The 24485-nt window shown below is 36.4% G+C and overlaps 1 protein-coding gene across 15 annotated transcripts in view; it reads left to right on the top strand.

Annotated features, from left to right (window-relative positions):
* GTDC1 (glycosyltransferase like domain containing 1) overlaps positions 1 to 24485 on the top strand; it is a 453605-nt gene that overhangs the window by 62982 nt on the left and 366138 nt on the right. For 14 of the 15 annotated variants that reach the window (XR_009504185.1, XR_009504184.1, XM_059927776.1 and 11 more), the window contains exon 2: positions 13649 to 13712. The gene's annotated coding sequence lies outside the window, so the exon portion shown is untranslated. Of the gene's footprint in view, positions 1 to 13648; positions 13713 to 24485 lie in introns of those variants that run through there. The other variant, XM_059927787.1, reaches the window with a different exon arrangement.

The raw sequence follows: 24485 nt of genomic DNA, 5'->3' as shown, positions 1-24485 counted from the left end.
AAATAGATACATTATTGGTAATCATTTTAGTAAAATTTATATACAGTAGAAACACTGTCATAATGGAAAGAAATAAAATTGTAATATTTTTACTTTAAAGAAAATACATTCTTATACAGTAGCTTGTTTTATAAGTTCTGTTGGCTCTTTAATACCTATTAAAGAATTTACTTTTTCAAATATTAAATAATAGTTTAAATGTGATTATTAAAAAGTCTGGATTAATCTTCTAAAATAACACTGTCCAGCATGAGAAATCAATAGAGCTGTTCTTATATTTTTTTGAAAGCTATTGCTTTTTTAGCATTAGGAAGAAATGACATTACTTGTCTGAAGTATTTCATGGTGTAAATCAATGTGTAAACCCTTTAGTTTGTGAAACAAATTGAGCTAGAGCTTGCAGGATGCTAATAAATACATGGCACATTTTTTTGCCTGGAGACCTATTCAGGAGAAAAAAAAACTAACCAGTAATATAAAGTAATATGTGGTAAGCACAGTGTGGGTGGCAGTGCATTAAGCTCAGTAGTACGTTATTGTGACTGGTGACTGTAAACTAGTGATATCACTCAGCTAGTTTTTACTCATGGTGTCTTTAGCCTTGTGTGTCAGAAACACAATGAATTTACAAAGAAGTCATTAGGTTGTTGGGATGATTGTCAGCCATGATCAACTGTTAAGAATGTATTTTTTTATATCAATTTTATTCAGGTATAATTTACTTACAGTAAACTGTACCCATTTTAAGTGGGCAATGTGATGAGTTTTGACAAAAGTACACAGTTGTATGACTATGACCACAATTATGATTTGGAATGTTTCTGTCACCCCAGAAAGTTCCCTTGTGCCCCCTTGAAGTCAGCCCCCCCCCCCCCCCCCGCCTCCAATCTCAGTGTCCAGGAAATTGCTTCTGCTTTCTGTATTGTAGATTGGTTTGCATTTTCTAGAATTCTTAGTAGTGTGTTTTGCTAAATGCAGAAGATATTTTCTTGAAAAATTGATGGCAGATTAATTTTTTTTTAAATGAACAATATGTTTTATTATATTAAAATTTTTGAGATGCTCAAATGAAGTTCAGTTGGTATTATTCCTATTATTTTGGGTTTCAAGTTTTTCTACCTTGTCTTCTCTCTGTAATAACTTAAATCTATATTTCATGTAACTTAATATATAAAACCAACTCATGACGTTATTTTGTAGAGCAAATTATCCTTTAGTAGTTAAACTGTTATCTCCTCGTTTGCTTATTTATAAAAGTTGATAAACAATACAAGAAATAAAAATCTACAGATCCTGTTGTTGTTATTAGAATTTAATACCTTCTTTATTCCATACAGTTGTCATTCAGTAGACAGTTTAACCTTGCTGTGTAAAAGGCCATTTGCCTTGTCCTTATGCCCTACTGCTCGGACCTCTGGGGATAGGAGAGTTAGGGTGGATAAAATAGCTCTTTACTTCATAACATTCTGTTCTTTGTGGCTCCTCTTACTCATATGTAGTCTATTCTAAAGCATGCTGAAAAGTAGCAGTTGATCTCATGGAGAAAATAGCCCCACCAAGATGAAATATTAGAATCCTTTTATGACTTTTTATCAAATGTACTGAAACGTTTACCTGTTTTTATAGGAAAGAGTTAAGAATCCTTTGCATATTAGAATGGCTGGAGTTTTCTGGTTTTGCCCAGAAACGTTCTGTTTCTAGAATTTATGCTGCTTCATTTATTAGTCATTTTGAAACTAGTTCTAAATAAAAGCCAAACATTATGAAAAGTTTTTTCATCTTTGCTACACCAAACATATTTAAATTTCTAGTTAATTTGGAAATCTTATACTCACATAAAGACAAATAATTCTAAAATTATTTAATATAGTAACACTTTGGGTAACTGATGTTCTACTAACCAAATCCTGGCATTTTGAAATGATAAATGTGTATCTGTTAAGAAATCCTGAAGATCTCCGTTTAAACACTGCTTCACTGAAGCCTTCAGACAAAAGAAAAAATGTTTCAGTAGTCAATTTGAGAGAGACAGTGTATGTGGGATGGGACTAAACAGCAATGGATAAGAGCAACCAACTTGAGAACTTAATGGTGATTATCCTTCTCAAAACCAGTCAGTCAGTACTCTTTTTTTTTTTTTAAAGTAATGCACAGGCTATTTTTAAAATTTCCTCATTTTGGGGGATTGTCTTCAGAAGCCCAGGCATATTCCATTTAGCCTATACTGTGATGGCTTACACATAGTCCTCTCTTCAGCAAGTTAAATCAAATGGGAGAAGAGACATAAACTATTACCTGTTACAAAGCAGATTGCACCAATGTTCTAATAGTGGCATCTAATGGTACAGTGGGGAGGGAAAAAATAATTCTGGCTTGGATGTCAGGGAAGGCTTCATGAAGTGATACTATTTATAAATAGAGTGATGAGTTGCATTAAAATTTGTATTTTTCCCCCCATTTACAAAGTTACTATTTACTTTAGAAAATTTGGAAAACCAGAGAAGCATTGAGAAAAAAAGAAAAAAAAATTAAATTACCATTAATGTTTTCATAGACAATCCATTACCTATGGATTACCTTTAGCTATATTTTGACCTGTCATTTTTCATTTTATAATATGGACATTTCTCCATGTCATTAAGTATTTTTCTGCAACATAATTTTAAATAACTGCGTAGTCATTTAACTACTGTATAAGGCAGAGAGACTGGCAGAGGCCGGGTAACTGCAAAGTGTCCACTATGTTTAGAGAATGAGGACATCTAGGTCCACGCGAGGAGAGTGTGGGAAGCAGTTGGAACAGGGTAGATTGAGACCTGATAATGGATGCCCAAGGCCTGAAGCTTTGAATCTGTTTTGTAGGTACTATTTTACCCACCTACTATCAGTTGTATGAATTCTTCCTTGACTTATGGTCGGCAAAATGAATTGACCTCTGGTTTATCCTCTCGTAGTACTTTGTGCGCACACACTCAATGCATGCATGTACACTCACATGTGAGCATGCACGCACACACACACGCAAACCTGTTTAAGTATCTATGTGCCTGTCTTCCCCATTAGAATCTATCTTTGTGTAAGCGTGTGACGTAATTAGTTAGGTCTGAGTTAAGGAAAGCACAGCAGGTCAGTTCTTAACATTCTTGGTGGTTGGGATGCCACTGAAAACTGGCTGATGGAAAGGGGGAAGAAGGGTTTAAAGGAAGAGAGAACAGAAGGTTATTGCATTGTCCAGATTGGAAGAAATGTCTCTGATGTGGGAGGGATATGATTTCCAACAGTTATATTCTGATCATTCCCAGGGGTCTCATTATTCTTAATTTTGGAAATACTATGTTATTTTTATGTATTTTGTTCACATTTTGCTTTAAACCTTTTTCCTCTATTTGTTTCCTTTGAGACTAGTCTGAAACAATTTTAACTCTTGATTTTATTAAAATTTAAAAAAACAGTGATGTTTTGGTTACACAATTGATTAATATTAATGATGATCTGAAATACCATCTTAATTACATTTGGTTAAAGAAAAACACTAAATAGGGAATTTTGGATGAAAATAATTGGTAAAAATATATTATCATTTATGGCCATTTCCTTATTCTAGCAGATTCATTGTCTAAGAATGTTAACCTTAGTATTATCAAAAAGATTCTTTAGTAGATGAAATTTGAAATATTATTAGAACGTTCCTTTATTCTTATAAAACATGACTAGTTTCTCCACAAAATTTCAATATTAGAAATAAAGGATTTTCACCAAGATGAATGATTATTCAGATACTGAAGAATTAGTTAGGGACTTTCCTGGTGGCACAGTGGTTAAGACTCCGCGCTCCCAATGCAGGGGGCCTGGGTTCAATCGCAGGTCAGGGAACTAGATCCCACATGCATGCTGCAACTAAGAGTTCGCATGCCGCAACTAAGGAGCCTGTGTGCCGCAACTAAGACCTGGCGCAACCAAATAAATAAATAAATATTTAAAAACAGGGGACTTCCCTGGTGGCGCAGGGGTTAAGAACCCACCTGCCAATGAAGGGGGCATGGGTTCGAGCCCGGTCCGGGAAGATCCCACATGCCACAGAGCAACTAAGCCTGTGCACCACAACTACTGAGCCTGCTCTCTAGAGTCCGTGCTCCGCAACAAGAGAAGCCCACCGCAATGAGAAGCCCACGCACCGCAACGAAGAGTAGCCCCCGCTCTCTGCAACTAGAGAAAGCCTGTGCGCAGCAACGAAGACCCAAAGCAGCCAAAAATAAATAAATAAATTTTTAAAAAATGTTATAAAAAAAAAAAGAATTAGTTAAATGTTGTGTTTGTGTATTTGCTTATTGATTGACTGCTTAAAAGCAAGGCCAAATATTTTTATTTAAAAAGATGCACCGTGTAACAAATTTTTGAATAGCATACCACTGATGAATCTTTACTTTCCAAGATGCTTTTTATTGGCTAGTGCTCTGCTAAGAACAACAGACTAATGTATTTAGAAATTTTCATGATGCTAATTACAATTTATTACGCACTTACTGTGTGTCAAGCTCTCGCTCGAATAGTTAAGGGACATTCTGTTATTTAAAAACACCCCCTGATGAGGTGGGTCTTATTTATTATTACATGAGGAAATTGAAGCTCAGAAAGGTTAAGTTTCTTGCCCAAGATTACACAGGTAGCAAGTAGCAGAGCAGGAGGTGTTTTTCTCTGGTTTGTGTGTCTTTTCATTATTAAGCGTTATTTCTTTTGAAGTATTATGGGAAAGACCTTAAGGAATGTTAATACTGTAAGTGGCATCACATGTGAATGGTATATATGCCTCTCCAATCAGCAGATGACTATTTTGTTTGCTAATTTCTTTTAGTGGATAACTTCTCATCGTTTTTGATCCTTCTAAAATTGCATACCCAGCACTGGCACGAATGAAAAAAAAATGGACTACCATAAGATTATCATTAGCTAGTTTTTTCTTTCTTATATCCTGTTTAAAAAATAACAGTATTTTCTTTGAAAAACTTTCTGTACTTATTGAGACAGCATTGGTATCCTCATTTAATGTGTGTGATTGATAGATATAATTTTATATTTACTTTTTAACTGTCTTATATTATTCTTTCACAAACCATGTAAAGCCTCTCCAACTGCTATTTCTCCTTAACAGTATCTTTAAGAAGGAGTCACAACATGTTTCTTCCTGAACACCCAACAGTTTAGCATTCTATCATGTTTTGCAGGGCTTCAGCAAGTTGTTACAGTGAACGTCTTCAGGAGGCAATGAAGTAGGCAGAGCGCTGCGGCCTAGACACCTGTAGAGATCGGAACACCTGCCCTCAAGCAAAAGCTAGTAATTAGTAGCTCAGATTCCCTTGCAAACTTCCCCAGTGTTGTTGCACATGAAACACAAAGATCACAGGGATGCTGTCATGAGCTCCGCACTGTTGGAGTTGTTTATGCCCATTCAATTTTTAATATTCCTATAAGACATTTTGATGGGAACCCTGAGCCCAAAGGGATTTGCACGCTTGATCAAACCTGTGATGAGTTAAATATAGAAGTAAAGAGAAACCTTTGGATTACATTGACTGTTAACTTTTAGGATGGTGTTAGTGGAAAACATTAACATGATCCTAGAGGCAAAGTTGTGTTTGATCAACCTTCACAATTTTTTGTTTCTTGACAGCAGGTATAGCTTCAGTAAATCTAAACAGGTTCTTTAAGGCTTATAGATCCAAGCGCAGGTGGATATCTGGATGGCATCGTCTGAATATTTTAAAAGATGATTTTATACCAACCACTTTTATCAAAATTGAACTATTCTCATATACCAACCTTTTAATCCTACCACTTTGTCATATACAGTTTATATTACTAAAGAATGAGATGATAGGTGATTGAATTTTAGTAAAATACAGTAGTAAATATGAATTGGATCTCTTGGGGCCAAAGAAATTTATTACTCAGAGTACTTGGAAAGTCTTTTTATACCATTGTTTTAATTTTAACACTATATATATACTTGATACTATATGGGATAAAAACTAGTGGTTTACTGGGTAGTTTTTAACTTTGGGATTCAGTTCTTTGATTATTATATTTGTGTAAGTTGTTAATAAATGGCTTTACTAAAGATCCATTGCTGATGCTTCTTAAATATATTTAGTTTGAAAAATGCTATAATTTCTAATATCATAGCAAATTTGGTTCAGATTTATTCTGGGACAAAATAACTCTAGCACCTCATCATTTAAGCATAGTTTGGTGGATATACTTGCTTCCTAAACTGGTTCTTAGAGACAAATGTGCATCGTGGAGTTGTCAGAGTAGAACTAAAGAAGGTGTTATACAGCCCTGGACTATCATTGGCAGAGATGCTAGTGAATTCGGTCAGCCCATTATGCCTCACATTTTCCTTCATTAATACATAGGTAGACTCTTCCAGTGGGTTTCTGAGCATAGTTTCTTCATTAGTTCTTCAGGAAAAGTGAAATGAATGATGTGTTAAAAAGCTTACCTCTAGATTTTACATGTGCCTGCCTTTTTTAGCCATAGTCAGCCTCAATGTGAATGGGACTTGGGATGCTCCACTTGTAAGCTGATGACCGTGATGCTAGCATAAACAAAGTACTTTTGCATGTTATATGCAGAGCGTTTTGGCTAGTTTATACCTCATTGACTTTCAGGAATTTCACAGAAGTCATTCCTAAGAATTGGTCTGTCTTTAGTGGCCTTTGGAATTCCTAATAACTTCATGTACATGTTGCATAAAACATTTGCAGTCTGTTTCTTACATAAATGCTCCATGTGCCCTGGGTCAGTAACTTATTTATTGTTTTATCCTTGATGCCTAACTCAATGCAATCAGTCAGTGTTGGTTGGATTAGTGAATGATTGAAAATACTGTGCAATGCATATGAATAGCCCATGGAAACACTATAAAAAGGGGGGATCATATGGAACACTTTCTGCAATAGAAATGACTTTTTTTCTGTGTATTTTTTTCCAGTATAATCCTAGGTTGATTTTTTACTAGAATAAGTATCTATGATTTGACTTTACCTTTTTACTATCAGTGTGTCAAAAATATTCTGTGAAAAAAGATTTTATATATTTACTAAAGTGAAATATTTCTTACTCTAAGTCTCAATCTGGACCCATTGAGCTTACTTAGCTTTGTTTTCTACTTCTCTGTAACCATTTGTTTCTCCTGCTGTTCTGGACAGACTTTTCACCCCGTTTCAGAATACGCCGTACTTCTTCCTGGCGTCATGCCGTGGTCTCTGAGCTCCAGTCTCATGAACTCCTGAGTTTCTTCTGTTTTTGACTCACCACTTTAGAATTAAATCATATGTGTTTCTATATTTTGCAAAATGTGTGTCTGCATGTAGTAATGTCATTACTATGATTTTAAAATTTTTTAAATTTTAATCCTTTTCTTTCTGGCCTATGGCAGTAGTCACTTGGTGCGTGCTAGTTAATCTCTAGCTTTGTAGTAGGAAAATAAATTTCCGGAGAAAGTGAGAAAGACAGACAAATAGAAACAGATAGGAGTGAAGGAAAGAAGGAGAAAAGACGGAGGGAGGGAGGGGGAGGAAGGAAGGAAGGAAAGAAGGAAGGGAGGGAGGGAGGGAGGAAGGAAGAGAGGGAGCAAGGGCAGACCAGCACATTTTGTGGAACAGGGAAAGAGCAATGATTTTGGAATTTGAAAGACTTGAGTTCAAATTTCAGTTCTGCTTCCTCGCTTTGTAATGTTCAATGGATGTACATGCTATTAATATCTACCTGGTAAGCTTGTTTTGTTAAATTAATTAATGTATATAAAGTGCTTATTAGCACATTCTCTGCACATAATACAGGTTTACAAATCATAGTTAACTTTATTATTTTGCAGGTGAGGAAAGTGAGGTTTAGAGAGCTGACAAGTGGTCAGTCAGTAAATTCTGGAGAGATGATGGAAGCCCAGATTCTTCTTACTCTAAAGCAGTCGTTTTCAAACATTAGAGTACATCAGAATTTCCTGAAGGGCTCATCAGAATACAGATTGCCTGACCCCAGCCTGGAGTTTCTAGTTCAGTAGGCCTGAGATGGGGCCTGGGTATTGGCATTTCCAGTAAGTTTCCACCTGCTGCTGCTGTTGCTTCCGTTGCTTGTCCAGGGACCACACTTTGAGACCCAGTGCCCTATAGCAGTATTTCTCACATAGCTGCACGTGTAAGAAGTCACCTGGGAGCTTCTAAAAATTATGGATGAAACCAAAATCTTTGATCCTGTGGTTTAAGTATCAGCTTTTTTTTAGCCCTCCAGGTGATTCTGTTGTGCAGCCAGAGTAGGTAACGCCACTCTGCCTAAAGCTAGACTCTTTGCAGTTTTCCATTAGAACTGGGTACCAAGCAAAGCACTGGCCTTGAACACCTCCTGGGTGCTCAGTGAGGCAAGGCCACTGTAGTGTGTTTTTTTTGCCCCGTGATGATTGAAAACAATTGCTCCAACCTAGAATTCTTTATTACTTTAACTCTTCTCATTATTTGTGTCTATTGTTTGAATTTCTCCATCCAGTTTCACCCTCCAGTGTCTTGAATATACTCATCAATTTGTATTTTATGTTACTATTTGGCAGAAGCAACTATTTAGCAATAGTTGACTTGAAGTACAAAGTAAATAAAGGAATGTATCTAATTAAAAAATCACTTTAGCAACCTACTGTACTTTTAGAGTTCTAATTATGAGTTTGTTCTTCTCATCTCAGAAGAGATGCTGTTGGAAACCTTATGTTTTTATTTTAGGGTACCCAGTTATTGGTTAGAACAGATTATGATAGGTGGGCACCCAGGAGTATATTAAAAAAATGCAGCAGATTAATTGGTAATATTTCAGTCATTTCTTCTGTTACATGATTCAGTCAATAAATGTATATAAACCAAGGCATCCATTACTGGATAAGAGTAGGCAAGGGTGGGAGGGAGACGCAAGAGGGAGGAGATATAGGGATATATGTTTATGTATAGCTGATTCACTTTGTTATACAGCAGAAACTAACACATCATTGTAAAGCAATTATACTCCAATAAAGATGTTAAAAAAAATAGCAAAAAGAAAAAAAAAAAGAGTAGGCAAAATACCACATAATTTCATTAACCTTTAAGCAATGAAATTATAAATCCCTATGCAAATGATTAAGGTTATCATTGTCTATCACCCCTTTTTGATACCTACAGACTGTTAATTCTTCTCTGTCCTGCTGAGTCTTATTAAAACTTCTGACTGATGTGCTTTTATTAAAAGGTTTAGAATTTACCAATTTAAAACACTTGCTTCACACTATCACCTCTAATTTAACTAGGCCATTAAACACAGTATTTTGCAAAGGGAAAAAGTCAATAGCTGTTTCTTTAAAAAAATAATAAATTGAAATGAATTTTAAACTCTGCTTAGAGGTGAGCAACAGCTATATAGTACTAGGTCTTTTGATAGTTGATTTGTTCCTTTAGTATGCAAATTTTACGTTTACAAAGATCTACAGCTTTTATTTAAGAAATATGCCTGGAGGCTAGATTGGTAAGCTTTAGGGAGATATCTAGTTTGGTGTGAAATAAATAGTTGTTAAAGGATCACATGAATTGGGTCCCAGAAGATGAAGAGTAGAACTGAGACAGATTGAGAAAAACTGACTGTTATTTCGTTTCATTTGGCTAAAAATACCACTAAATTAAAAATGAAGACAATAAATGATGGCAACACAAAGCAAATTAATGTGAATAAGCCTTTTTTGGGGGTAGATTTTGTGAAAAGTTCTGACCTGTTAGAAGTTTAAAGAAAAGGGCTTACTACATCCCTGACAGCTTTACAGCTTTGGGTGGAAGACTTTCTCTTGGTCAGGGAGGAAGGAATGGGTCACTCTGCTGCCCAGTGAAGTCTGCAGCATCACTTTTGGTCAGTGAGATGACAGATGTCATAGAATATGCTCACATTCAAAAGAAAAGGACTCAGGGTTGCTTTCTTAGGTTGGAGACTATAGGTTAAGCAAATAATGTCATAGATTTCTAGCTTTGGGGAAACTTTGCATCACTGATCTTTTGGAATCTCTGACAGATTTTTTTTTTTTTTCCTTAAACAACTTTTTATTTAAAAAGGGATGAAATATATTTCTATGTTGATAGCTTGTAGAATTCATTTTACTTTTTTTTAAAGTGCGTCTGTCTTTTTAGATGTTTTTAAGCAATTAGGCTCTCAGAGATAGGATATTTGAGCAGCATTATCTACCAATTAAAATGGCCTCTGTGTATGCATGTTTGTTGTGTATCTCTGGTGGTTTACTGTGAGGTGTGGAGGGCAGGGTTGATGATGATGTGTGAAGGTGGAAATCTAGAGTTTCACTGAGGCTAAAGTCCCAACTCCTCTACCAGCAAGGACCCCTCTATGCATACATATATATATATGAATAGATAGATTTCCATACCCTTTTCCTCTTCAGTATTTTTTTTTTTTTTAATTTTATTTATTTATTTATTTATGGCTGTGTTGGGTCTTCGTTTCTGTGCGAGGGCTTTCTCCAGTTGCGGCAAGCGGGGTCCACTCTTCATCGCGGTGCGCGGGCCTCTCACAATCGCGGCCTCTCTTGTTGCGGAGCACAGGCTCCAGACGCACAGGCTCAGTAGTTGTGGCTGACGGGCCTAGTTGCTCCGCGGCATGTGGGATCTTCCCAGACCAGGGCTCGAACCCGTGTCCCCTGCATTGGCAGGCAGACTCCCAACCACTGCGCCACCAGGGAAGCCCCCTCTTCAGTATTATTTTATTTTTTTTATTTTTTTTTTTTTTTTATTTTTATTTTTGAACTTCAAGACTATTCTTAAAATTTTCTTTTGTTATTTCTGTTTTAAAAATTTTTTATTGGATTATAGTTGACTTACAATGTTGTGTTACTTTTTGCTGTACAGCACAGTGAATCAGTTATACATATACATATATCCACTCTATTTTAGATTCTTTTCCCATATAGATCATTATGGAGTATTGAGTAGAGTTCCCTGTTTTTAAAACTTTTGAATTATCACTGTTTACTTGGTTCAAATTGAAAATATAATTTCGAGGGATACGAAATCGCTCCTCCTATACCTCAGTCCCTAACACTCACATTCTTTATACACATGAACCAGTGCTATTGTTTTTTTGTGCCTCCTTCTAGACATATGTATACATATATAATCAATACGCTGATTTATTTTTTCCCATGTCTTTATTTATATATTTACCTTGTGAGCTTTATATTTTGGAAGTTTTTTTAAAAAAGTGTGAAACTGCATTTAAAAATATAGGCTGTACAGCCCTATTCAGATAGGAATTATTTCTGTAAGTTTTTTTTAAACATTGAAATTATTTTAAGAACCAATCCATCTCCCCAACATACCACATACACACACACACACACACACACACACACACACCTTTGTGAAGCAGAATTACATGGAAGTCTTTGGAAGTTTCCCTGGTTATGAATCAAGGCCTGACTTTCCTCTGTGGCCTCAGTGGGCATACCCCATTTCTGAGGCCCATACAGTTTTCCATGTCCACATGGTAATGTTTTCCTATTCCTGAGAAATTCTCATTTGGATGCTTTAGGCTCAGAGCAGATGACTCTTTTGTGTCTTCTTTATTTCATTCTTATCCTCTCCTCCACTCACCTAGTTTTGCTTCTAAATTTTCATCACACTTGGTTTTATTTAATTTGACTTTTTCTGGTCTTAGTTGAGTGTATAAGTTTAAGAATATTGGGAGCCATCTAAGGCTGTTTTGTTCTTTTAAATTTTACTTCTGTAGAGTCTGCAAAAAGTAGTGATGAGAGTTTGGGATCCTGGAGCCAGATTGCCTAGGTTTGAGGCCTAAGAACATGACCTTGGGTAACCTTTTTTTGACAGCAGAAATTGATCAGATTTGTCTGTAGAAGCAAAAAACAAAACTCTTTTAATTGAATGGAACTTGCCAAGAATTTGGATAGAATGTGGTTCTTTATTAAATATTAAGGGTATGAAGTATTCAGTATCCTCAGCCAGGTTTTCAGGAATGCTGTTCAGTACCTGTTCTCAGTCCTCTCTTCTGAAGACAGAGCGTGTATCATAAAATCCTAACTCAGTCCAGGTGTGTGTATTTTGATGTTCGGAAATAATGAGGTTGTGATTCTTTGTCTTGCAGATTAGCTCTCCTGTCCTCATCTCTGAAATGAAGAGGTCTGACAAGCTGTCCCTACCGTCCCTCCCCCATCTCAATTCTCTAAGACCCTCACTAACTTTGAGGATTGGAGTGAACATCTCTGTGATGTACTAGATAGATGTAGGCCCTTCTTGCATGTCTCGGTCACAACATCTTATTTATTTGTTTTACTTCACGTATCACACATTGAAATGATATTGCTGATATAGTTGTCTCCCATCCTCTTTCCTCTCCTCCCCAAAATTAAGCTCCAGCAGGGCAAGAGCTTGTCTTTGTCTTGTTCACTGATGAATTCCCAGCACCAGAGCAATGCCAGGGAGGTGCTCAGGAGGTGAATGTCTAAATACACTATTTTCTTTGAGAGAATATACTCTATAGTCATTATGTGAAATAAGCCATCTCGAGTTTTTTTGTTTTGTTTTTCTCTTTCCTTGATTTATGTCTTCTCAGTGTTTGTTTATTGTTGTTGTTTTGGTGACACCTCAGCTCCAGATCCTCTCTCTGGCTGTGAATGCTTTCCCATCTTGTTCACAGTTGGTGTCTGGAAGGTTCTCCAACCTGTTTTTTTTTTTCTGGTGTAGGTTATTCTGACTCTGATTACTGTTTTGAATAATTATTTTAGGAGATGTGTTTGGCTAATCCTGTGATTTTGTGCTATGTAAACTGTTTGGGAGCCACATTTCTTACGGCTTTGATAGCCCCTCCTTTTTGCTTGTCATATAGGATTCTTTTTGGATGGGTTGCTCTGTTAGTTCTGACCCTGTCAGTATTGATATACCTAAGGATTCTGACTTTAATTTATACAGAACAGGAAAGTCGGAATATCCACCCATCATTCTCTTCACTGTGTATGGCAGGCAGAGAACACAGGGCTGTGTAAGTTAAGTAACAGTTTAAACTTGATGTTATGTTCTCCCAGAAAGTAGTGTTCTTAAGGTGTTTACCCCAGATCTACAAGTGTCTGTGCACCTCCATTGTTTTCCAAACCTGGATTGATTATCTATATGCATTCCAACCTGCCTTTGAGATTTTAGACTATACTCAGCAGAGGTTCCTCACAGTTTTTTGTATTATAGACCTTTGTGCAAATCTCGTAAACTATTGACCTTCTCCCCAGAGACATATACGTTTACATAAACCCACACATTTTGCATATATCATTCAGGAGTGCATAGACTCCTGAAGGCTGTCCATGTACCAAGGTGAAGGACTTCTAATCTGAATTATTATTATTTTTTCGAGTCATAATTAATTTGGGAAATCCTTGGAAAGACTGAAAAAAGCTCTTAGTTAAGACTCAAAGTATTTCTGTTCTTAGAGGTTCTTCTCCCATCTTAGAATATCAAAGAATCAGACTACTAGATCATTTAAGTAAACTCTTGTCCAGGTCAGGATTCAGAATTCAGATTGGGCTTAATTTGAAGATACCAACCTAACTATGTCCTTTGTGATTTCACAGATATCTCTTCATTAGCCAGATCAGACATATGTAAAGAGAGACATCAGTAAATCTGGATCATCAGGTAAGCAAATGGGACTTCATTTTTATTTCTCCGTCAATTAAGTCCTCTGGCAGTATGTGGTCATTTCCTATTATCTACTCTTTACTGCAGTGTGGGTCAGTAGATGATAAATATTTCTAAAGAGGAGGAAGCATATCCTTTCTTAAGTTTTACCAGATTACTTCCTTGGCTACTTGAAGTCAAATTTCTTTATTTTTATTTTATCTCATTATTATTTCATATATTCACACTTCAATAGTAGATAAAAATTCCCTGCTCTTCTTTTTTGTATATACTTTGGAGAGTTGTGGACAGCTCTCATATTGTTCTTTGGTTGTCAGCCAAGTTATACACATTTAGCTCCTTTAATCTTTCTTTGTAATTCACTTGGCTTGGCTGCTTTTTCTAGATTTCCCCCCATTTCATCTGCATCATTAATAAACAGAAAACACAGGCTCTACCCTGGCTTCTTCTATACCTTTCATTCTTTTTGCTTCCTGCTTTTGCCTCATATTCCTTGCTGAATTAAAGCCAGCCAGACATCAGTCTCTGGACCACTTTGGCAATACATGAATGCCTTGCCTACAACTATCAGTGTCCCATGCGGTAATAGCATCAGCAGTATATCCTAGAGGAAAGAAAGGAAATGCAAAAGGAGAACAGTGAGGAGCAAAATAATGTTTTTTTTTGATTATATGGCAGACTTACCCTTGCCGCCCAGAGCAAATCATTGTACCTGAAACCTTTATCACAGGTTTTGTTGTCCCAAAGTATTGTGCGTGGGCACTAATTTAAGTAAGAGAAGCATGTATATTGTTTGGAGTTTGGCCACTGTTCTCTCTGGATTTCTTCCCCATGTTCTCCCTCCCCTGTTGCCTTTCCCATCACTGATCGTGACTTGCTATCAGAATCTGTGGCCATGAACACAACTGGGTAGGGGATCATTTTGTCAGAAATTAGATAGGCTTAGGTGGTAAATGCTCCATGCCTCTATGTGTAACATCTGAGGCAAGTGCTTTAGTTCTTGCTATTTCTGTAACAGCCGTTGGTCTTCTTTTAACAGCTGATTCAGTGGAGATGTGCAGGAGGAAGGGACTCGTAGACCTTTGGTGCTATTCATCAACGCTGTAGTAGTTTTCACAACTTCTTTTTCCCCTCTGATTGGCAGGGAGAAGCATACTGCTTCTAGATGATGCTGAGCTTAGTGTAAAATATGCCAGCATGGGATCTGAGCTTGTCACAGTTCATTCTTTCTTTTCATTTGGTTTGTAGAAAATGGACCTCTACCTCTACTTATCTTGTGCATTAGAGAGAAAAAGGTCATACCTCTAGGAGCTAATGGCTTATTGGTGTTTTCGGTCTCCAGATTCAGGTAGTAGATTTAGTTGAAGCTTGCAGCAGCACACACTTGGCTTTCTCGTTTGTGTTAGCTTTGCTTCTAGTACAGAATTGAATAGGATAGAAGAGATGGTTTTCCTGTTTGTGTCTGTGGCAACTTCGTAGATGATTTGTGGTTTAATCCTTCAAACATTTTCGATCGTTTATCACCTCTTTCCCTGAAAAGGCATAAAATATTCAGATTCTAATGTTATAATCTTTTAATCAGATTATTTAATTTTGGAGAACTCAGGTTCACAATAGCAGCTGAGAAAGCTGCCTCTTAATAGTGACCTAAAAATTATAATACTTATATTAGTTCTTTTTTTGCAAGATTTTATGGCCTTCCTTCATACCCTCAGATTTTAAACAAGATTATGTGATGGTGTATCATGTACTTCTTGGTCTCTGGCCTCTTAAACAGGTAAATATATGACTTGGACCCCTTTTAAGTCTGATTTTTTAAAAATGTTAATCTCAAATGGCTTTTAAACTGTCGACAATATTGTACTCACGCTAATTTCTTTAGGCAATTGATCCATTCTTCAGCATAACTTTTGTTTCTTGGGTCTTTTCAAGACCTGTCAAAGAAAACAAAATGCTAACCTGACTTTAAAGGGGCAAAATAAATTCCCCCCCTCTGTACTATATTATTCTTTGTTCTCTATGTGCATCAAAGTGACAATCCCACACTGTCTCAATTGAGGGAGCCTAGCGCAAAAATAAAAAACAGCCTGGCACTGTTCTAGGCTGGCAGCCAAAATGTTTTGTGTAGCTTGGTTCTGGCAGTGGTTTTCATAAGGCAGAGGGTCGACCCTCCCAGCCTCACTGAAGGAAAGCAAGCAGCCTTAGTTTTTCCTACTTATACCATTTCTTTTCCCTCGTCTTCCTCTTTCTTCATGTAAAACACCATCATGAAAAAAAAACTTGTTCTTAAATAGAGACATCATTCTCCTCATAACTTCCACATTTACTAAATGGCATTGTTCCTTATAGAAGCTTGTGCTAAATTTGCCTTTTCCAGCTCTCCTAGAGATTTCCTTCACAGTTGCATTTTTGCCATACTTTTCAGAAAACCCTTCTGAATATTGCTAACTTTCGTCACGTTGACATAGTATTTTTGATTGGTAGGAATCTTGTCTTGCTTCACAGCTTATTATTTGAATTGAAACTCTTCAGTAATATTTGCTTATATTATATGGATTTTTTTGCCAAGCTATCTTTTGTTGAGACCAAAAAGCTTGCTATTGTTTTCTATTTTTGTCAGACTCAGAGTCAGTTCATATCTTGTATAGATTGAATACTCATTTTTGGAATGTCTGATAAGTGTAGCTAGATAAGCAAGTGAGCTTCCATTAAATACAAGGATGTGCATTAAAAATTTTTTCCTTTGAAATCAAAATGCAAGGTAAAACACAAAAGCATTTTTTAAGTTTCCCAATGTTTTCTAAATTGTAATTAGTGACCTATTATTACAAGGGATGTGGAAATGTAGCATTATGATTTTTAAGTGACGATTTGAAGAGGAGACTAGATTTTCACTATGAGCAAACATTCTATGAAATTTCGTAGAATGTTCCTCAAAATGTAAATGTTTTTTCTGTTGTATTAAGCAAAACAAATGATTTACTTTCATGTGATCTACTTTAAAAATTAGTGCTTTACAATCAAGATACGAATAGTTAAACAGGCAGAATTTGTTTTCTTAGGAGGAGATTGATATTATTTTGACTGATTTTTATTTTTAAAATTGTCAATGATTTCTAGCAATGAGAAAATTACTTTGGGAGGAAAAACTCCTGTATTTTTGTAAATGTGTAACAAATGTGACTAAAAAGAAAGTAAACAGTGGTTTGTGTTAGAATGATTAAGGTGAAACATTTTTGTATGCCATATATGCTGGAAAATATATCTATTATGGATACATTAAGACAAACTTGTGCAATCTAAGAGTTGTTCTTTTTTTTTTCCCAGAGATTTTTAATTTAAAAAATGCTTTAAAATAATTAAAAGGATTTGTAAAACAGGTATATCAGAAGTATGCATTAAATAAACTCACCTGTTATTTTCTCATTCTCAAGACAGGTTCAGCAACATATTGGCTCATTACTTTAACAAAACAAACAAATACTCAAATTGATTTTGTATGTATAATGCATGTGTATTAAATGCTGTGATTCTTGAGTCCCTCCAATGCTGTTTTTTTTTTTTTTTTAACTTGTATTTAAGTGGCTTTTTCTGTAGAGCAGCTAAAATGAATCTGAGTGAGGTGCTTGTTAAGTTATATTAATTAAATCTTTAGGTCAACATTTTTTTTTTTTTTTTTTAAATTTTTGGCTGTGTTGGGTCTTCGTTTCTGTGCGAGGGCTTTCTCTAGTTGTGGCGAGCGGGGGCCACTCCTCATCGCGGTGCACGGGCCTCTCACCGTCGCGGCCTCTCTTGTTGCGGAGCACAGGCTCCAGATGTGCAGGCTCAGTAGCTGTGGCGCACGGGCTTAGCTGCTCCGCGGCATGTGGGATCTTCCCGGACCAGGGCTCGAACCCGTGTCCCCAGCATTGGCAGGCGGATTCTCAACCACTGCGCCACCAGGGAAGCCCAGGTCAACATTTTAAGCTTAAGAATGATGACGTTTTTTAGAAGGAATGCCAGTGAAATTGTTTTTTCCTCTTGGTCCAGTTAAGTGCATGACTGTCTTGAGTCCTTTGTGTCAAGGTTGTTTTTTTTTAACATCTTTATTGGAGTATAATTGCTTTACAAAGGTTTTTTAATATTAGAATTGGAGGTTAAAGATGATACAGACAAAAACTCTTTCCTTCTGTATGTTCACGTATGTTGAATGTTAATTGTATATTGAATACTGTTTATTGACTTTAAATACATTTTCTCCATTGGTATAATTTTTATTTGCAATTAAGCCCTTTGTCTTTTCTGTGGTAGGAATATATCTTTTGATGACTTAGGAACTGAAACATGAATTGTCCTATTTATTTGTTTATTCTAACTGTACACAGAGGCATAGTAGAAATATATTTAAGACCTATAATGTTTGAGCAGTGTTTTTGATAAATGCTATTGAGTTTTTCATTTTTGTAAGTAATAAATACTACAGTTTTGTTTAATTCAGGACACATATCAAGGCTGCTATATCTTTATAGTTTGATATTATGCAGTTTGCAGAAATTATGATATAGAAACTTAATCATTATATTTGTAGAAACGTGGAAAAATACATTTATTAACGGATGCCAGCAAAATTGGATTAATACCAAATTTATTATTTTAACCAGGACTTTATTATATTACGTACCACGTTTATAATTATAGCCAGTATTTTATTTCATTTGAATATCAGTACAGATTTTAAACCTAACTCCTGGGTAGGTGCTGTTTGATAACAAATATTGGTAACATATAATGACAAATAGTGATTTCTAAGTTTATGTGGTCAAAAATATGAGTGACCTTCCCGGAGGTGTATAGTACATACTTCAGTGTTAAAAGTCATTAGAGAGTATTACATGAAAGAGTATGTTTTAATTCAGTTGTTTGATTCTCCCCTTAGTTTTTGGTACATTTTAATTCCTCCTGCCCGACATCTTATATTATCATTCTGTAGAATACTTTCACAAGTATTTCATATGTTTTCTGTGGCATCTCACACTGCTCACTTTTTATCCATAGTACCATATGAATCCCCCTTTCAGGTTTACGCTGCATATTTTAAGCTGCTGATAGAGTAAGTAGATTGCAAGGTAAAGTGACATTTAGCTTTTTGAGCTAGTCTCATTTTTAGCATGAGAGCAGGTTTTTTTTTTTTTTTTCCCCCTGTTCTAAATCTTCTCATATTTCGCATTCAAACAATCTAACTAACATGGAACAAAGAAATTCAGAGATTTGGCTACAGCAGTAATTGAAATGCATCAAAAAGTGGCTACTACAATACAATTTTATTAATGAATGATCTACATTGGTTCCAGCTGTGTCCATGTGATTAGGCCTTCAGCAGGCAACAATGGGTATTTCCCTATTGCTTTTATTTGATTTCCAAGAATGTGTCATCTGTTACATCAGCCCCTGCCAATATGCCCCCGTAAAAGTGTTTTTTTTTTTTTTTCCAAATTTCTGAAGCATAAGTTGAATACCCACACATATCCCTGCCGAAATATTGTTTCTAGTGAATAGTGGCCTAGGTTTGTATGCCTGGTGTTGCATACCAAAATTTCAGAATATAAATTAAAGTAAATGTTTATTAAGTTTATCAGTTAATTTTTGGAAGTGTGGTTGCCTGGTAATGCTAAAGATAGACTAGTTTTGCTTTTACGTTTCCATCTTAATATTTTATTACAGTAGTATAATGTGTTATAGAGGTGGACAAGCTTGCAGATTGAAATGGGGATCGTCCAGATTGTTCCCTTCCCTGGACCATATGGTATAGTTCTAAAAGCCTTTTGTACGCTGTCTGTTCAGCTTATTGTAAACTCAATCTTTAGTGCACCTAAAAAGATAACCAAATAAAAATGGGCCTGAGAAAAAGGACTTCCTATCATGTAAGTGCCCTAGAAGTATTTGCTTTAAAGGAGATAACTGCAGATGAAATTGAAGTTGAGATGACGTAAACAAAGGAAACTTATTCTATGAATTTTCTTTTGAGTTCATATGGACTGTAGTAGATTGTCTTTGAATGTTGGTTTTAAAATGAAGCATTTATGTTATCGGACTATGCTTAGTATCCTTATTTCTCCCATTCTTGCAGTCTCATGAAGATGAGATGTAGTTTTTATCTATTTTACAGAGGAAGTCTCTACCTATAAACAGTGCCAAGGAGTATATAAGCCCCAGGTTTTATGAATATATAGGTTTGTGTTTTTTTTTGACTGATTTTGCTGGGAATTTAGGGCTAGAACTATCAATAGTTTCATCATTTTAGCCATTACCCATACTCAGAGATATTTGTAAAATTTTCTAATTCTTTTTCCTTTTCCTCTGGCCCCTTTACCTATTATGATTCCGTAATTCTATTTTAGGAAAATAGGATAAGAGATTGCTTATTCCATATGCTAAGACTCTTTAAAAGCTGAGAATGTGAGTGATTTCTCCTGACTTTCTCTCCCCTTCCCTCCAAAGTACTGCTGTTAGAGAAGAGCATTAGACATTACCCATTGCTTTTTGGCACAAGAGATTTGAAGCTGAAATTCTACCAAATGGGAAAAAAAAAAAAAAAAAAAAAAGGAGAGCCTGTGAAGAACATGATTCTTTACTCTATCATTACCCTGAGCCACTGAAAGGGTAACGGAGAGGAACTCAAATGTTATTGGAATGTGTAATTTTCCTCTGAATGGCCACAGTGAAATATATTTGAACAAAAAAGGCAGAAAAAAAGTATGTGTGGCATATGGAGTTGATGGTGGTTGAAATTAATGAATCGTTTTAGCAGTGTACAATTGAAACTATCTCAAGAACAGTACACATTTAAAATATGTCCAACTGAAACTTACGTAGAGAGACAGATTACTACCTTAGGGAGGCTAATAGAGATAGGTGGGATATGGCAATGATATAATAATGCTAGTGATAAATTGGATGAAGAATACTTGTTGGATATGTATTTTTCAAGTTTGAAATTTTTTTAGAAACAGAGACACTGATTTCAAGTTGCGGGGAGTCTTTCCTATTTTAAAAATACCATTATCTTGAGGTCTTTATTATGAAGATACTTTTTTAAAAAAATTAATTAATTAATTAATTTAGTTTTGGCTGTGCTGGGTCTTCGTTTCTGCGCGAGGGCTTTCTCCAGTTGCGGCGAGTGGGGGCCACTCTTCATGGCGGTGCGCGGGCCTCTCACTATCGCGGCCTCTCTTGTTGCGGAGCACAGGCTCCAGACGCGCAGGCTCAGTAGTCGTGGCTCACGGGCCCAGTCGCTCCGTGGCATGTGGGATCCTCCCAGACCAGGGCTCGAACCCGTGTCCCCTGCATTGGCAGGCAGACTCTCAACCACTGCGCCACCAGGGAAGCCCTGAAGATACGTTTTAAGATGCTCACAAAATTGAAAAACATAGTTTATACTTTCAAATAAGCTAGGTTCCTCTTTCCTTCTCTCTCTTCATTCTCATTTCTTACCCCTTTCTTCAGCTGTTTACTTGTATGTGTATATTACATATATGAATGATTTATATCATGCTATAAGAAATGTTATTTTATAGATTTGGGGGATTGAAGGTTTCAGTTAGGAAAAGAAAGAAAAATCCTGTAATGACTATGCAACAAATGTATTTCTGTGGAAGAGTTAGAACATGTTTATTTAAGTAATCTGGATTACAGAAAATTATAGTAAAACTGTGGACATGAAAATTCAAAATTGTTTTTAATTCCTCTAGCTAGAAAGGACTAGATAACAGCTGAATTAAGGAAGAAGGAGCCATAGTCCAACTCAAACATCTCCTTTTTGTTGTAGCTTTCTTTTAATGGTAAAAATGCCTCTGGCTCCAAGTGGTAGAAAATCTTACTGAGTGACTTAAATGAGTAAGGGTTTTATTTGTCTCCTGGCGTAAGAAGTCGGGAGGCAGTTAGTTCACAGGTAACTGATGCCATCAGGGGTCCAGGTAACATTATCCTTCTCCATCATCCTTAGCACATAATGCTTGCTTCTTATTCCACAGATGACTTTTGTACCTATAGAAATTGTGTTTACTTTGAAGCAGGAAGAAAAGTAAAGGGAGCCCAGAAGCCTAGTTTTCATGGAGAACTTTCTCTTTTTCTTTAGAAAGAGAGGCCCGCTCCTGGGGACTTCTGCCTACATCTCAGGGGCCAAAAGTGTGTCACCTAACTACCTCTAGAATGAGATAAAAAGTATTTAGCTTTCTAGCCTTTATTTTGGAGGAAGGCAGGGAGAAGGAGAATTGGAATGAGTGTCAAGTGATCCATCCTGAAGTTATCTGCCATACTTCCTTAGTTCTTTTTGTATAGTTAGTTGCTTGGACCTTTGAACTTCCGGGGTACTTGTTGTAGAAAGTGTTGACTTAAAAAAATGCACAACATGAGAATTGCGAGTTAAGTTTTATTTGGGACAAAACGAGGACTGCAGCCCGGGAGACAGCATTTCAGGTAACTCTGAGAAACTGCTCCAAGGAGGTGAAGGGAGGAGCCAGGATATATAGGAGTTTTGCAACAAAAGGGCGGGTAGTTGGGAATGTCAAAAGATTACTGTTAATTAAAGAAAACCAGATATCTCAAGGACTTTAGCGCTTTTCTATGTACGGGAAGATTCAAGAATCTGGGCTCACTGAAATCATTCCTTTGATATGCACGTCAGCTATCTGGGGCCAGTATCCTGTATTTTCACATCCTGAGTTTCCTTAGGGCTCACTACAGGGAGTGGCCTCAGTCTGATGGCTGCTAGATGGCAGGTATTCTTTTCAGCCCTGAGTCTCCTCAGTGCTCACCAGCTCACATTGGAGGTTTGCAATCGTTGATGACTGTGGCATCCTTTGTTTATTGATATGGCAGGAAATATTCCATTCCATTTATAAGTATTCCATTTATCAAAAGCAACTTGCTGGGGTTCCCTGGTAGTGCAGTGGTTAAGAATCCTCCTGCCAATGCAGGGGACATGGGTTCGATCCCTGGTCAGGGAAGATCCCACATGCCACAGAGCAACTAAGCCCGTGCGCCACAACTACTGAGCCTGTGCTCTAGAGCCCGCGAGCTACAGTTACTGAAGCCCGCACACCTAGAGCCCATGCTCCGCAGCGGGAGAAGCCACCGCACCACAGCGAAAAGCGGCCCCTGCTCGCCGCAACTAGAGAGGGCCTGCGTGCAGCAACAGAAACCCAACTCAGCCATAAATAAATTTGTTAAAAAAAAAAAAAAAACAACTTGATGTTTGTTCCCTTTTGACATCCAGTACATGTGTTTTGGTATTGTGAGGTTATATTTCTGTGACTGAGGACAGAAACTCTAATTAGGTCATCTTGGCTTGGTGTCCCTACTACACTCAGCACAGTGCCTAGATAGACCCTCAATAAAACACTTGTTAAATGAATGAATAAGTACTAAGAAACATATTATATTTGTTAATATAATGGGTATAAATCATTTATATATGTAAAGGGCACAGTCATATTTTTAATTTGTGAGGGTTGTGGACTAAATTTTACAAAATTGTTCATTATTGCTAAGGGGACATCAATGTAAAGATGTCAAAGTTGTTTTGAGTAGAAGATATTCAGTTACAAGGGTTATAAAAAAATCCTCAAAATGACTTAGTACCAATACTTTTGTTGGAGCAAGTTATTCCATGGGTAAATTAAAAAATATAATTTCTTTTTAACTCCATGAATAGATTATTGTTTAAACAAGGATATTTTGTAGTTCTCATATATTAAGATTTCAGTTTTTGAAGAAATAAGCAATTTGAATTTATTAATGAGGCAAATAAGTCATTTGATAATTTATATTATTGATGTTGATTTATAAGGAGGAGTTATTAGACCCTTGGAAGCCTTATGGCTAAGAGCACACTAAATCAAAATTTATCCTAGGTGGCATTTTGGCTATATTCTTAGAGTGGTAGCTTCATATTTTTCCACTGCGCATGCAAATGGTTACATACGATAGAAAAACATGTCTGAAAGAAACCCTAAGAAGTCATCTTTACATCTGCTTGCTTTGCCCTAAACTAAGAAGAAAGCAGACTATGTCTTTTTTCAAAATCTGCAGAACAAATGGCTCAGGGTATAACTTGGTAGTGTGAATCAGTGCTTCACAACTCCTCCTATGTCTAACCTAAATCCCTTTTGTTGTATTTTCATTCTGTTTCTTTTATTTTGACCTCAGAGGACAAAGCAAACAACTCTCCACTATCTCCCATACAACATCCCCTATATAGCACTATTTTAATAAATTCCTCCCTTTTCATTCACGATGGCAGGGTTGTTGGCACCTTAATTACTAAAACAACCTGTGCATGGATAGAACTTATCTCAGAGCAGGGAATGTATTCAAGTATCTGGAACTCAAATTTTCTATCTGAGCAGTTTATAGTCACTGAAAATAAAGGAGGCCCTTTTAACATTCAGAAGCAGTCCTGGGAGAGAGTGCCTACATAATCACAATTTAGGCAAGATAGTTTTCTAGATTTGGAATTGGGTATCCATAGTCAGTCTCTTGGTCCTTAAGATGCTGTTTTGGTCATACTTCAGGAAGTAATAATTTATAGGCCAACACTTTGCACTTAAAAATATTGCTTGTAAAAGTTCAACCTTTTCTCACTATTTTCACCTTTGTATTCTCAGCAATTAATAGAGTGTCTGGCCTAAATAAAGTAGGCACTTAGTAAATATTTGTTAAATGAATTGTTTGAGTATCCCTTGGTAATGCTTCCTAATATAGGTAACTTTAGGTTTTGCATTTCCCCATTCC

This window comes from Balaenoptera ricei, chromosome 7 (assembly GCF_028023285.1).
Source record: "Balaenoptera ricei isolate mBalRic1 chromosome 7, mBalRic1.hap2, whole genome shotgun sequence".
Taxonomy (NCBI): domain Eukaryota; kingdom Metazoa; phylum Chordata; class Mammalia; order Artiodactyla; family Balaenopteridae; genus Balaenoptera; species Balaenoptera ricei.
This window is presented reverse-complemented; position numbering and strand designations above follow the sequence as displayed.